The sequence below is a fragment of the Chinchilla lanigera genome, unplaced genomic scaffold, assembly GCF_000276665.1.
Source record: "Chinchilla lanigera isolate Chin_1 unplaced genomic scaffold, ChiLan1.0 scaffold00093, whole genome shotgun sequence".
Classification (NCBI taxonomy): domain Eukaryota; kingdom Metazoa; phylum Chordata; class Mammalia; order Rodentia; family Chinchillidae; genus Chinchilla; species Chinchilla lanigera.
The window spans coordinates 6,087,424-6,101,576 of record NW_004955494.1 but is presented as its reverse complement, the minus strand read 5'-3'; positions in this window follow the sequence as shown (position 1 = coordinate 6,101,576).

Sequence of the window (14,153 nt, the reverse complement as noted above, 5' to 3'; positions counted from 1 at the left end):
TGACTCACTGGGGTGCCCCTGGGGGGGTCTTACTAGAATCACACAGACAGACAGACAGACAAATCATGTCCTCTTTCCTTTGGGGTCCAATGTGAGCTACCCAAGCCAGGAGCCAGGTATCCTCCTCCAGATCTCTGAGGGTACTCAAGAAAACTTGAGGGTGCACCTTCCTGTTGGGACCTGGAGAGGTCCTTGCTCTGTCTTCAAGGCCCATGACCAATGACCAAAGAGGTCAACACAGTCAGTCTTCCTGGCCAACTCACAAGATGCAATGGCAAGCAGTAACACCAAAGTGAGAGAATTTGGAGGCAGATTTATTTACATTGACAGGCACTGATCAGGATCACTCCCAAAATATCAGGCCCTGATCTCTGGTGGTCTAAGGTTTACACTGGATAAGCAAGCAAGAAGTACAGAGCCAGAATAATTTGTCCATTGGGCATTGGTTTATATAAATGTATGTTACACTGACCAGCTGTGCATCACAGTGACCAACCATTTCTAAAAGACAGAAACAACTGGATCTGGAACAGGAACTAGTACCTGGGAAACTAACAAACTGAAGTATACTGGCTAGGGAACATTTTCTGCTACAATAAAGATTCAGGAAGGAGGACTTCCAGAACTGTTTCAAAAGTGGCAAGAGCAGTGTGATAAGTGTGTGAAAAGGAAGGAGAGAGTGCTTGGAGGATAATTAATGACAATGTGTCTTTTACTGTAATACATTTAAAAAATTTTTCATATTCACCATATATTTTGATCAAATTTCATATTCATGACCAAGTAGTATATGAAAAGTATTCAGTATCACTAATGATCAGCCCAAATGAAACTCACAGTTATATCTCTCACACCTGTTAAACTGGCTATTATCAAGACAACAGAGGAGAAAATATTGTACATTGTGCCCATTTGGTAGAAATGTAAATTGATAAAGCCATTACAGAAAACATTAAGGAAGTTCATGAAGAACTAGAAACATAAAACTACCACAATATCCAGGAATTTCACTTTGGCATAGAACCAATGTGAAAGCTCACCTTCACTGTGTCAACTTTGTTGGCTTGCAATCTTCTGAGGATTTAATGAAGCACGCTTTTGGTTGTGTCTGTGTGGGTCATAACAGTTGTAACTTGGGTGCAGTGTATGGTCCCTGACTCTTTCTTCTCTGTTAGTGCTCCCCCACTACAGACAAACTCAACAGCTTTACCCTGCCATATTTCCCCCATGATGTTTTTGCTATGGAGCTAGTTGACTATGGACTGCATCTCCCAAAACCATAAGTCAAATTAAATTCCTCTTGTAAGTTATGTGTGCTGGGTATTGTGTTTTAGGACAGGAATGTTGACTATTCCATAAAATTTGCACTAGGAGTGGGAATGTTGCTCTAACTGTACCTGACCATGTGATTCAGAAACCTGTGGAAATGATTCATAGGAGGAGTTTGGAAAAGTTTGAAAGATTGAGCTGGAGAAAGCAGAGTTTCATGGGTAACTCTGGTTAGAGTGAAGAACATAAAAATGCTGATAGGAATACATAATTAGGATTAACTATAACATCCCACCTCTTGTCAACTTGACACCTAAACATACATCTTAAATTGATGTTTAATCTCCAAATATAGGTCATAGAATGTTCAAAATTCCATCTAACACGATAGAGCTATCCTATATACAATTATGACTGTAATAATCCTTTTGCAAAAGCCTTGATACAGCTGTCTGGCAAGTACAAGCTCATGAATTTGATTCCAGGTACTGGAAAAAAAAAAGCCTTCACAATTCCAGCATTTTTCAAAAGTCCAACTCAAAGTATTTTAAGAGGTTCAAGGCAAACTCTTGGCTGCAAACCTCCACAACTTTCTTAAAATTATATAATCTCATGGTAAAGTGGCACAGGTTAAATATTCCCATTCAAAAAGGAAGGAAGAGGAGGGATAGAATTGAATCATCAAATCTAGGGGAGCAAACATTAAATCCTACAGCTCCATCTCCACAACCCTGGGATAATTGTGATCAGATATGAACACCAAAGGGATTGGATGTCCCCACCAATATGGCCATGCTGGTTGATGCCTCACATTTCCTATACCTTTTATTGTCAAACATTCTACATTCCCCACATCTCCAGGAAGTGAACCTTTGGCTTCATTGCACTGAACATTTGGCTTCAATCCCACATGTGACACATTGCTGTCTCTGGGAATTATTGTCTGACCTTCCAGACTTTCCTTCTAAATATAGATGGAAGTCATAATGATCCCGTAGCTCTTGCACTCTGCATGCTGCTAAAACCAACAGCATAAAGATGACACCACAGTCTGCTATCAGTGGGAGAAGCATCCCAGCTTCCTTGGATCATAACAGGATTAGTTCTCATGAGGCAGCAGGTTCTGAATTTCTGCATGGCTGAGTGCATATAAAGAAATCACAGATAGTCCTTACACAAACAAATGCAGTGCCTGAATGATGCATGGGGTGAACTCTTAAGTGGTTTAAAAAGAGTATAGTACTATTTTCTCCCTCAAAGTTTGACGCTCACATTTCAAGGAAAGAAGTCTTCTCTTCTTCTTTGATAATTAAATGAACTGTCTCAAAGCTCCTTTCAAGCACTTTCAATATATTCTTCACTGTAAGAAAGGATATATAATTCTTATTTTTGTATTTTAACTCAGGTTGCATGTCATGCTTTAAGTTCTTTTATCTATCTTTTTGGTTAGATTACTGGAGACAACAAAGGTTCTACAAGTCAGGTAACTTCAGAAAAAAAACCCAAACTGCACAGACAATTCTCTTAAATGTGCCTGAACACTTTACACTGTTACTGACCATACTGAGGATTCATATGAAAAAATGTGTGCATTGCCTTAAACTGACTTTACTTTTTTTTGTAGTAAACGATCATGTATGACTATGTTTAGGGTAATTGAACCCCAGACTGTAATTTACATCTAACCTTGGAGGCAGGGGCTCAGTTAAGTAACATTCCACATGCCAAGGAGAGAAAGTGACAGAACTGAAAGTTTTCATTCTCATCTTTACTGAACACAGTTAAAAGTAGCATCTAATGCCCCCTTCTCAGTTGCTTTTCTGTTACTTCCTGACACTTTATTTTAAAAATATTGGAACTTTAGAGTAGTGTTAATTCTGAAAGTGCTGCTCTGACTTCAGAAATTGTCTCCATGCACTCTTCTTAAATTATACCACTTAGAAAAAGAACATGCTTGCAGACATACTGGAGTTTTTTTTTGAAGTGGGGGATGAGTGGGGTGGTAGAGAAAAGCTTAATCAATTCCAAACCAGAAAGTTGGCCCTCTATCTTCCTGGGAGCAGAGAGGAGAGAATGTTCTCACCTTTGTCTCTAGCCTCTGGGACTGTACTGGTGAGAAAGAAGATTTGCCAGAAAAGAGACACCTCCTCAGATTATGCTGTGACTTTTCCTGCCTGGTGGAAATTTACATCCCTGTCAGCAAAGCTGCAACCTTGGGAGAAAGATTCATGAAGGCAGCCATCTGTCAGGGAAAATGATGTTCTACGTTTATTCTGAAATTGCCTCTACTTGACTTGCCCTGAGCTGGTCCTTAGTCAGGGGTGCACTGCGGTTTGCTCTTAAATGGCTACCCTCAAAATGTATTTCATGTACTTAATATTCAAGGGCTGGCATGACAGTCCTGTGATTTAATTGTTACGTTTACCAGGTTTGAATCTGGGTCCTGTCATTTACCATCCAAATAAACTTAGTCTACCACTTAGCTTTTCTTGACAAAGGTTGATCATTTGCAAAATGAATATTAGAATATCAGATTGTTAAAATGATGGTGAGAGTTCAGTGATGTGCTATAGAAGATGAAGTGACTAGCACTTCACCTAACAAAGAGCACTTATTAAATGTTGTTACCTCAGGCATTCTGATGCCAGTGTACAGAAAGACGGTGTATATTATAAGACATCACTCCCTCGGTCATCCCAGGCTCCAGGAGAACAGAAAGCACTTAAGAAAGATGATATTTCTGGCCTTCCCTCTGACCACTCATCTATGAGTTCACCAGAGCCTTGGGGGTGCATAAAGCCAACCTCAGTGAAAAGGAAAATTCACCTTGCAGTGCAGGTTCTTTTGCCTCTGTTTAATGGTTGAAAAATTCTCCACATGGGCAGGATTAGTTCTCATGAGGCCAGATCACTTGGCAGAGCTTTCTGGGCTATTAGGCCACTGTATTTATCTTGAGAAAATCCCAGCAAGCATGCTAAATTGGAGAGATCCTATTTTTCCCTAGAAACACATCAGCTGTCAGAATCACATTCTATGAGAAGGCTGCAGCTTTATATTTCTCCCTGTCTATATTAGATGCTAACATCTCTGACTATATAAATGCATGTGTGTGTTTGCATATGTGCATGTATTTACAAGGCAAAGCCTCCTTTTTCTCTTTCTCCGTCTCCTCCTCCTCCTTTTTCTGTAAAAATATACACTTTGTTAAATTGAGACTGTTTTTAAAATCTGCTTTTTGTATGAATATCATTAAATATCATTAAATTATTTAGTTCCATAAATTAGAAAATATTCACTGAACAGGAATTCTCAGCAGTGGTGAGATGTTTGAATGCCATAAGTAAAGTTCTAGTGAATTTCATCTGGCATATTCAAACTCCCAATCTATTCCACACGGGGTGCTTACATCCCAGTGACATGGTACGCAAAGCCTTCCAGTAGAGGATGTCAGGTGGCCCTCTGGGTAACAAATGACAAGAGGGGAAGAAAAGACTTGGAAGAAAAACGGGATTAATGCTTGCCAGATATTGCTATGCAAAGAGTTGAAGCATTTGCCAACCGGCATGAAAGAAATATCTTCTGTGAAAAGGAATTTTTAAAAAAATTTTAAGATAACACATAATCCACAGACATAATCTTCTCACATGAAATGTGGCAGTTGGTATCCGACGGCTAAGCTCCAGGGAAGCCAGAAGTGACTGCTGTGATGGGATGGCTCCCAACGGTCTTGATGACTCAAGTCTTCAGCAGCCAACTGGTGTGTGAGCTCTCTGGACCTCACAGCTGGGTGTTCATGTTGCTCATGCGGAAACACAGCTCACACTGGTAGCTCTGTTCACTGTGGACCCACTCACAGGTTTTCTCTCTGTCCCTGGCCTGCCTTGATGAACTCCACATCTTCTTGCTCATTTGCTTACTTACCAAGCCCCTCACCCACCCAGTGACTACTCACATATCTGCCTACTATATGTATCTTTAAATATATGGGTAGTGGTGAGCTCAGAAGCATGTGTGTTTGTTAGGCTATCTCTGTGGGCCTGCGGGTATGCCTATGTGTGTAGATGCTTACATATACATGAAAAGAGTTAAGAAAGTTTATCCTAGAGTTGGGTGTCCTCCAGAATCTTTATTTCCTTCCTTCTCTTAACCACTCTGGTGTCATTCCATATAGGTGGAGGAGTAATTCTCTTCTGGTAGAGCTTAGAACAAGGGTTTTCCTACCTGCTGTTTTCTTTTCTCTGTCTCCTTGGCAAATGTAGAATGAAAAAAACATTTGGGAATTAAGATCTATCTACATTTTTTATTTCAGTAATTGTTTTTAGGCCAGTGGGAGCTGTGTGTCATAGAGATACCCGTTATGGCATCACAGTGACAGAACTGAGAGGAAACATAACCATTTATTACCTTTGCCATAAAACAAAGGGTCACAGACAGCCAGGGTTGAGCTGGACCTTGAGAAGCTATTGTTCCATTTCAGCCTTTCTGAGTGAGAGGCAGCTCTTCCCAAGGTGTGCTGTACTTCACAGGTTTGCTGGTACGGGTCAAGCACCCCAAAACTATTTTTAATTAGAAGGTGAAAGAATATTAGAATTCTTAAACTTTCTGATTGTTTCTAACAACTTAAAGCTAGCTAAGGTTATTCACAATTTAAAAAGGAGAATAATGCTTTCTAAAAAATGAAGTGCCTGCCATATATAATATTCTTCTTAATATTCCATCTTTACAACCATTGTATATGGTTGTACTATTGCTGAATGCCAGGGTGGCCCAGCAATTTGCCTAAGGTTATATATCTATTTCATGGTACCACATGAATAATAACTATAATCTTTCTTTCAGTAGTCTTCTATTAAGCCAGGGGTGAATAGGTATGGAACTGAATTTCCGGTTGCTTTCTTCCATATGGGCCTTAGCAACAATAGGAGAAATTAAATCTTTTCATCTTTTATTATCAAGTTATGGCTCCAATTCCTTGGATACAAAACCACATCAAACTTTGTTTAGCACCAAATCCAATATTCTCTTCAGTTTCTTGAAGAATGTTTTATATTTGTTTCCTTTTTTCTCTCAAAGTTCTTCTTTTGCTTTTTACTATAATTTCTGCCTAACCCGAAACATTAGCACTGCTTAATTGCTGGAAGTTTGTACACTTTTCTGCCATGGGTGTTGAAACAAAATGAATGTGAATTTAAAATAAATGGGAATAATTTTTCTTTCTCTCTTTGAAGAATATCACTATAAAGTGTTTCAATAAACAAGATGGTGGTAGTAAAATATTTGTTCAATGGACAAAAGTATTTCTAGATTAAAAGTCTATTTCTTGTGACTAGGGCTTCAAACGAGGGAGTTAGTAAATTTTGACATATTTATAGAAAGCCTACTCTGTGTCAGATTATGTGCAGATTATATAGAGAAAAGACGTAGTTTCTGCCTTCAAGATCATCATAGTTTAATGACCCCAAAGGGAGGGTTAGGAATGCAGTGTCTGGTGTGTAAACCAAGGACTGCATTGCTGTGTGAGTAGTTTTATGATGGAGATTTTGCAATTACTTTGGAATAAAAAACAGTATTATCTAGTGTTAACTTGATTCACTGTAATCTTTTCTTGCACTAGCTCCTTTGAAGACATACATATACTATTTATTACTATGATATCTTTGTTCTTTTCATTTTGTAATGTTGTGAATAATTCACATCATATTTTTCAAAGTTGTAGACCAACTTGCTGTTTCTCTCCAGCTAATTGAAATAGTAGAGTGGGTTCTGAATTTGTAATGTCTTTTTAAGACATTTTTAATTAAAGTTCTTTTACCATGAAATCTGAACCAAGTCAATAAAGCTTTGCCTAGTGAATATCCATGACTCCTACTATAGAAAAGACAGAATTTGTAATGAACATGTCAAGTATTGAAAACAGATGCTTTATGTTAACTCAAAATAATTTCTTCTTTTAAAATGGTGAGCCATACTTCCAGAAATTTGTACAGTATCATATTTTGCTCAAAAAATATTTTTCTTACAAAGAAAACGTAAGTAAACTCCAATCCAACTCATCCCAAAAAATAAATTACAAAGTAATGTATTACAGATTAATGTGCTAGTCCAACACATAGATATAAACATTTGTCACTGAATTCTAACAGGTTTTGGATTTACAATCTTTAAAATGCAAAACAAGCAAGGAACAGTTGCAACAACTTCATCTGGTTTAATACCATAACAAGTGTAATTAGAGCCTAAACATCCATATTAATGCGGAGCCTGCGGTTAGAAAATGGATATGAAGAGAAGAAGAAGCCAGAAAACATAATAAGAATTGATCTTTTGGCTACAGATATTCAGATCCTGAGAGATTAGCATGTCTGTTGAAACAGTGCACATGTTTTAAGTAATACCAAATTAGGTCTTTGTCCAAGCTCTGCCACCAGCTGCCAGCATAAAGTTGGATGGGTAATGTCTTTTATGTAACTGGGTTGGGTGTTCTCTTAAATATCTTTTTCTGTAAATGATTTTCTATTCTGATCAATATCCCCAGAGATTATTGATAGGTTCTATAACCTGCTATCTGCTTGATATAGTGAACCATAGCCCTGGCAGGAATAATCAAAGTACACATTGAAGTAAAATCCCTGGCTTCCCAAACTTTCCTTTGAGATTCTGACAGGTGGTACCATGGCCCCATAACTCTACTAGACTGAATACCTGCAAAACCAGCATCACATAGTGTAAAAGTTTCTTGCCAGTGCAACTACACCTGTACTCGTGGGAATCATTGTTACAACAGTATCTGCAGTCCTTGCTCACTGAATGTGGGGGGAAATAGTCCAGGAATATGACTCCCTGGGCAATCCTGGGCAGGAGGAGGACCCAGGTCTGTTTCTTCAAAGGGAAGTTTTTGATTCAAATTTACATTTCCACACTTTGAGCCCCTAATGGGGCAGTGGCTTGGCAGATTCCTGACATGTTCCTCAGTCATCCTTTTCACTACAGCAATGCAAAGCACTTGACTTCTCTTTATTGGCATCATGGACTGTACCTTCACACATGATCCTTTTGTGACCAAGGTACAGCTTTTTCAAAACTTTCTCCTCTGCTTTTTTTTTTTTTTTTTTGCTCTAATTCATACTGTGTATTTGACCCAAAGCCACTAGTAAAACCCAGGCTTTGACTGAGTACTTTGCTACTTTAAAATCTCCTCTACGAGAGACAGTATTCCATTGCCTTTAAGTTCAGCCTCACACAAAGCATTGAAGAATGGATAAAATTCAGTCAGATTCTTTGCCATGATGTAACAGAGATGATCTCTAGCCTAACTCCTGGGAGAGCTCTAATGTCTCCTGAAACATTAGCATAACTTCTGTGTGCACGTTTCCTTTAGCATTGTGGTCTTCTGATCCTCCACCAGAATTGCCCATTAAGCCCAACTGACAGCATACTAGGCTTTCTATGGGTTGCTCCTTTAAACATTACCATATGCCTATTGTAAACCAATTATAAAGGTTTCTCCATATCACCAGGTATATCATAGCAAAGTCTGCACCACTCCTTGGTACCAGTTTTCCAATCCAACAAAAAGTATCCACCACAATCTCAGAATACAAAGCAACCATGAAGAAACTATAAGAAGAATGATCCTAAGGGAAGATAAATGAGATCGAAGATACCAATGAACAAAGAAGCTGATAAATAACTACCTTTATAAAAATTTTAAGTGTGTAAAATAATCACATGGAATTTGTAGTTTGTAGAGACAATCAAGGAGCAAAAGCAAGACACTATTCAATGAATTTATATATGAAACAGGAGCCTATCTCCTTAAGTAACCAAGTTTGGTCTTTTGAAAACCATGAAGAGAAAGAGGTGTGGTGTTCACCATGATTGTATGTGGAGATAAGATTGAGAAACCTGGATTAAGGTAGGCTTTAATAGATACATAGTGAGTATTGGTAGAATTATTGGTAGAAAAAAAGTTTCTGACATAAATGAGAGAACTGAAGAAACATTTTTTTACTCCCCTAAAAGATTGAAATCATAACCTACTTTCCTTCAAGGGAGGTGAAGTCAAGGCAATAAGTTAATTTTAATTTAGTGACTCTGAATTGGACCATCCTTGGGGATCCTATTAAGATTTCTGAAATATATGCCCTTTAGCCATGACTCACTAGATTCTCACATAGAAGATCCTAATCAATGTGACTTAATACAAACTGCAAAACATCTTACACCCTAGGAACACCACACACTGACTAAAACTCAGAGTAAACATTGTGACTAGGGAGATAAGAAAAAACTCAGATCTCAGACACCAAGAATATAAGATGACAAAACAACAGGATAGAAGTACAATAAAATATTTAAAGAAATAAAGAACCACACAGAAGGAAGAAAAAAATCTTAAACAACTACCAGGTATGAGAACAAGCTAAAAAATTCAAAGAGAAAAAAATATAATTATCAAAAGTAAAAACTTCTAAAAGTTGAATAACAGTATGGATAAGAGATAATAAAAATTAGTGAACTATAGACCTTATGAAATTATTCAGAATTAATCAGAGAAATATTGGTAGAATGAATATGAAATGATATAGCCAGCACAGACAGTTACTAGGAGCTCATAGTGTAAAACATAAATTTACCTTACAACCCTTTAATCCTACTCTGAAATATCTATGAGACATAAAAACATAAGTCAATATAAAAATCTGTTTGCAGATTGTTTTCATGACATTATTTATAATCAATAAAATGTAAAAGCAATAGGAGTATTCTTTGGCAAGTAAATAACCATACTATACAGACATAATGGAATATTACTGAGGAAGAAGAGGCACAAATTACTGATGTAAACAATAGTCCGAATGAGTACCTGGAGCTACAGGAAGACTACAGACTTCGAATACCGGATGCTAAGTGAACACTGTGGACTGCAGAGGCAACGTGATTGGCTCCACTTCGATGACACTGTGGAAAGGCAGACTATGGGGCAGGAAATGTACCCGTGGCTGCTAAGCTTTAGTGAAGAGAGGAACTGATGACAAAGGAGAATGAGGAAGTTTTGGGAGGCGAGGAGGAAATTACTGCACAGCCTGATGCGCTGACTGTTATATCACCTAGGCACGTGTCAGAACTCAGGACTTGTAGTAAAAAGGATGAATTTGGGCATATGTAAATGAGGACTGAAAAAGATAATTTATTCAAACAACAGAAAACAATTAGTTATTAATAGGATGACTTTATAAAAGTTTATCCAATAATAATTCATCAAGAAATTTAAATGGGAAATTAGTCCACTGTTAAGATTTCTACCATTTGAGACATTGCTATTAACACTGACTTCTGTCCAATAAAATGAATGATATAAAAAAGTAACAAAAACAATTGCAATCAAATCTGCACTTATAGAAGTACATCCATCACAGCCCTAGCTGGAAACAGATGAGACTTTCAACTGAGATAAATGGGCAGCACTGAGTTAAATAACTATTTTCTGAGCTGTTGGCAGAGCTAAGGGAAACCAAGGAAGAGAGATAAGTCTTCCAGGCATGCACCACTCGAGGCACCATGACCACTTCTAGCCATAAAGAAACAAGCATAACAAAGCCCTGGACTTAGTGAAAGGTGTAGGTACAGCAGTAGCTATAGAAAACTGCTATTTTATAGAGCTGCTATTTTACAGTAGAGAAAAGTAACCAATGTCTATCTGTATCCTCACAGTGAGGAAGCATCAGGATTTTAAACATCCTATCTATGCTCTCTTTTTGATGCACTATAAAAACATCTGTCTCCTTGTATACAGAAAGGTAAAGAAAGATACGGGTGAGAATAAAGAAGATTAGGGGTTTCCCAGTCTAGGTGGGCAATCCAGACTATTCCTCATAGGAACACTGCACCTGACAACCAAGCGACATACGTTCTTTATGAACAAGTAAGGGACATTTATAAAACATACCACATGCTAAGTCTTAAAAAAGACTTAATAAGCACTAAATAATTAACATTATATGGAATACATCTTACTATAAAACAAATATGTTAGGAGGAATAAAAGACGAGTTAAAAACCTTCCATAGCATTTGAAATTGAAAGTATTTTTCTGTATAATTCATAGTCAAGGAAGATATAATAGTGACCAGAATTTTAAAGCTGGATTATAATCAGAATTACGCATATGCAAACATATGAAATGCAACAAAAGCATTAGAGCAAAATCCATAGAATGAGACACTTACATTATAATAGAAATGTGATAAAATTAATGAGTTAGATGTTCAATCAAAAAAGTTAAAGAAAAACATTAACTCTAATAAAATAAGAGGAAAAAAACTAATAAATGCAAGACCATAAATTAAAGAGAGACAAAGCAAAGATAACACAAAAATCCACAAAGTGAAATGTAAGCATTATGTAAAGATGAAAAAGAAAAGAAAAATATTAGTGGGATTTATCTCCTTCCTGGGGTATCCTTCCATACACAGGATGATCTATTAGCACAATTTTTTGCATTTATAACAACTTTGCCCTGACTAATGGGGGGTTATTCAGTGCATTTGGGAAGAGTTTCATTCTGATCATGATTAACTGCTGTTTGTCTGTCTCTGTCTCCCTCTTAATTTTTTTCCTTGATGCACAGACACATAGAATTCAAAGAGGGAACAAAAACTAAGAAATTGTACAGAAACTAGAAAATAAAGAGTTCAAATTTAAATTATTTGATAAATAGAAGTCATATTGCAAAAATACTATCCATTTACCCTCTACCATTAATTAAAAATGCAGGTGCCCAAACAAACATCTTGATGGACTTTTTAAATTCATAGGGCTTGGGTTCTGAATCCCTGGAATTATGGCAAAAATAAATGAGGCTTTTCTCTACTTGTGTTCCCTTAATAGGCTGCCATTGTTACTGCACTATGATCTTTGGTCTCTCCAAATCAGATTTCCATGAACCTAATTTTACCTCTGGTTGCTGCTTGGCAACCTGATAATTTTGTACTTTGTGTGTGTAAAGTTGGTGTCATCATATTCTAAGATGTCTGGTGAGTGATTTGGTTTCTAAAATGAGCCTTCTCAAAGATTTGACATTTATCAGTTTAACGTCCAAGAACCCAGAGGAGTCATAACCATTCCTGTGGCAAACAGTCCAGGCTGATGCCAGGAAAGACAGCAAATTAAACTCTTACTGAGAGTTTATGGTACCCATGAGAAATATTTTAAGAACTTTACCTGTATTACTTTAGGTAGAACTCAGATCAGAACTTCACCAGATGGTTATTGTCACTTCTATTTTGTAGAGGAGGCATCTAGGAGACGGTATTTTTAAAATGTTCTCCACGGTCACACAGGTAATAAAATCATGCCTGTAGGATTCAAATGTAGGACCTCTAATTGAGATCGTGTGCTTTTGTCTGCTACATTTGAACACTTAAACAAACACATCTGGGCTTTGAAACTGATCAGAATAAAAAATTGGAGTGGACTTAAATTTCTTCTGAATATTAACACAGAAGGGCAATATGATTTAAATTGTGGTTCAACACATATTTTTATCTTCAACTTTTGACTTACAGGGGAATTTAATAATTAGAACTGCCCTCCCCTGGGAAATTTGATGATAAGAGATATTACAGGCTCCTTATTACAACATTGCTATAATTTCATTATTATGGTGGCTTTACACACTTATATTGAAATATATTTATGACATCATTTAATCTTGTTAAGAACCTGTGAAAAAGCAACTGGACATAATTTGAGAATAAAAATAGAATAAGGAGTGACTTTTCAGCCTTGAGTACAGAGTGGACTTGGGGATGATTTACTTATTGGACTTTCTGACATATTTCCAAGATGAAGCTAAACAAACAGTTGTTAATACAGAATGCAATCTTGAAGGATTAGCCTGATAATCTGGAAGTTATTCTCTTTCCCAGAGGAAGGTAGCACATCTCAACACCCATAACCTTCTTTTTTTATTTTAAAGGTAATAATAAAAAAAGAACAATAGCAAACTACCAACAACATAGACAAAAACAAAACAAAGCAGAAACAGTAAAAATGATACAGGATTTCAGCACAAAATGATAGGAATTAACAGTGGTTGTTATATTACATATTGTTAACATCAACAAAGTTGCTCATAATTTTCATGGGAAAGCAAAGGAATTATGAGAACAGAGAGCTGTGAATTTTGGAGGTGGTGATTTTTCCTTTGCCTTTCTCATGATTACTTCCATGTGAGAGCAGACCACATGGCACAATTCTCTTGGCCTCTTGCTGCCCACATAGTCACTCCGTCCCGAGGTAGGTGGAGAGCCCTGTCTGATTGGGAAGAGAAAGTGGATACATGTGACCAACACCTTCCTAAGGAGCCAGTATATTGCAGGGAATATACACTAGTTTGAATCTTTGGCAGTGCTGCCTCATGGGTTTGTTGTAGGCCTTTATTGCTGGATGAGAGAAGCATTCTCATTCCAGGATTTAGAAATACAAAATGTTTTCTGGAGATAAAGAAAATGTTTAATATCAGAGTTAATGTTTCAAAATATGTATTTTGTTCTCCATATGGGTCTTCCTTTGCTTATTGTTTAGAACTCAGGCGAAGGTAAAGGTGTACAGGTCATTCTATATTTACCAAAGGCCCCAAACAATACACAAACTACTGAAATGACTGAGGGCTCAGAAAAGGAGGTAGAATAAAGAGAAAAAGAGAAAGTAAAATATCCAGAATATCCAGAGAGACAGACAGACAGACAGACACAGACAGAGACACAGACACACACCAGAGACAGAAACAGAGACAGAGAGATACAGAGACAGAGAGACACAGAGACAGACAGAGACAGAAACAGATGAGAGAGAGAGAGAGAGAGAGAGAGAGAGAGAGA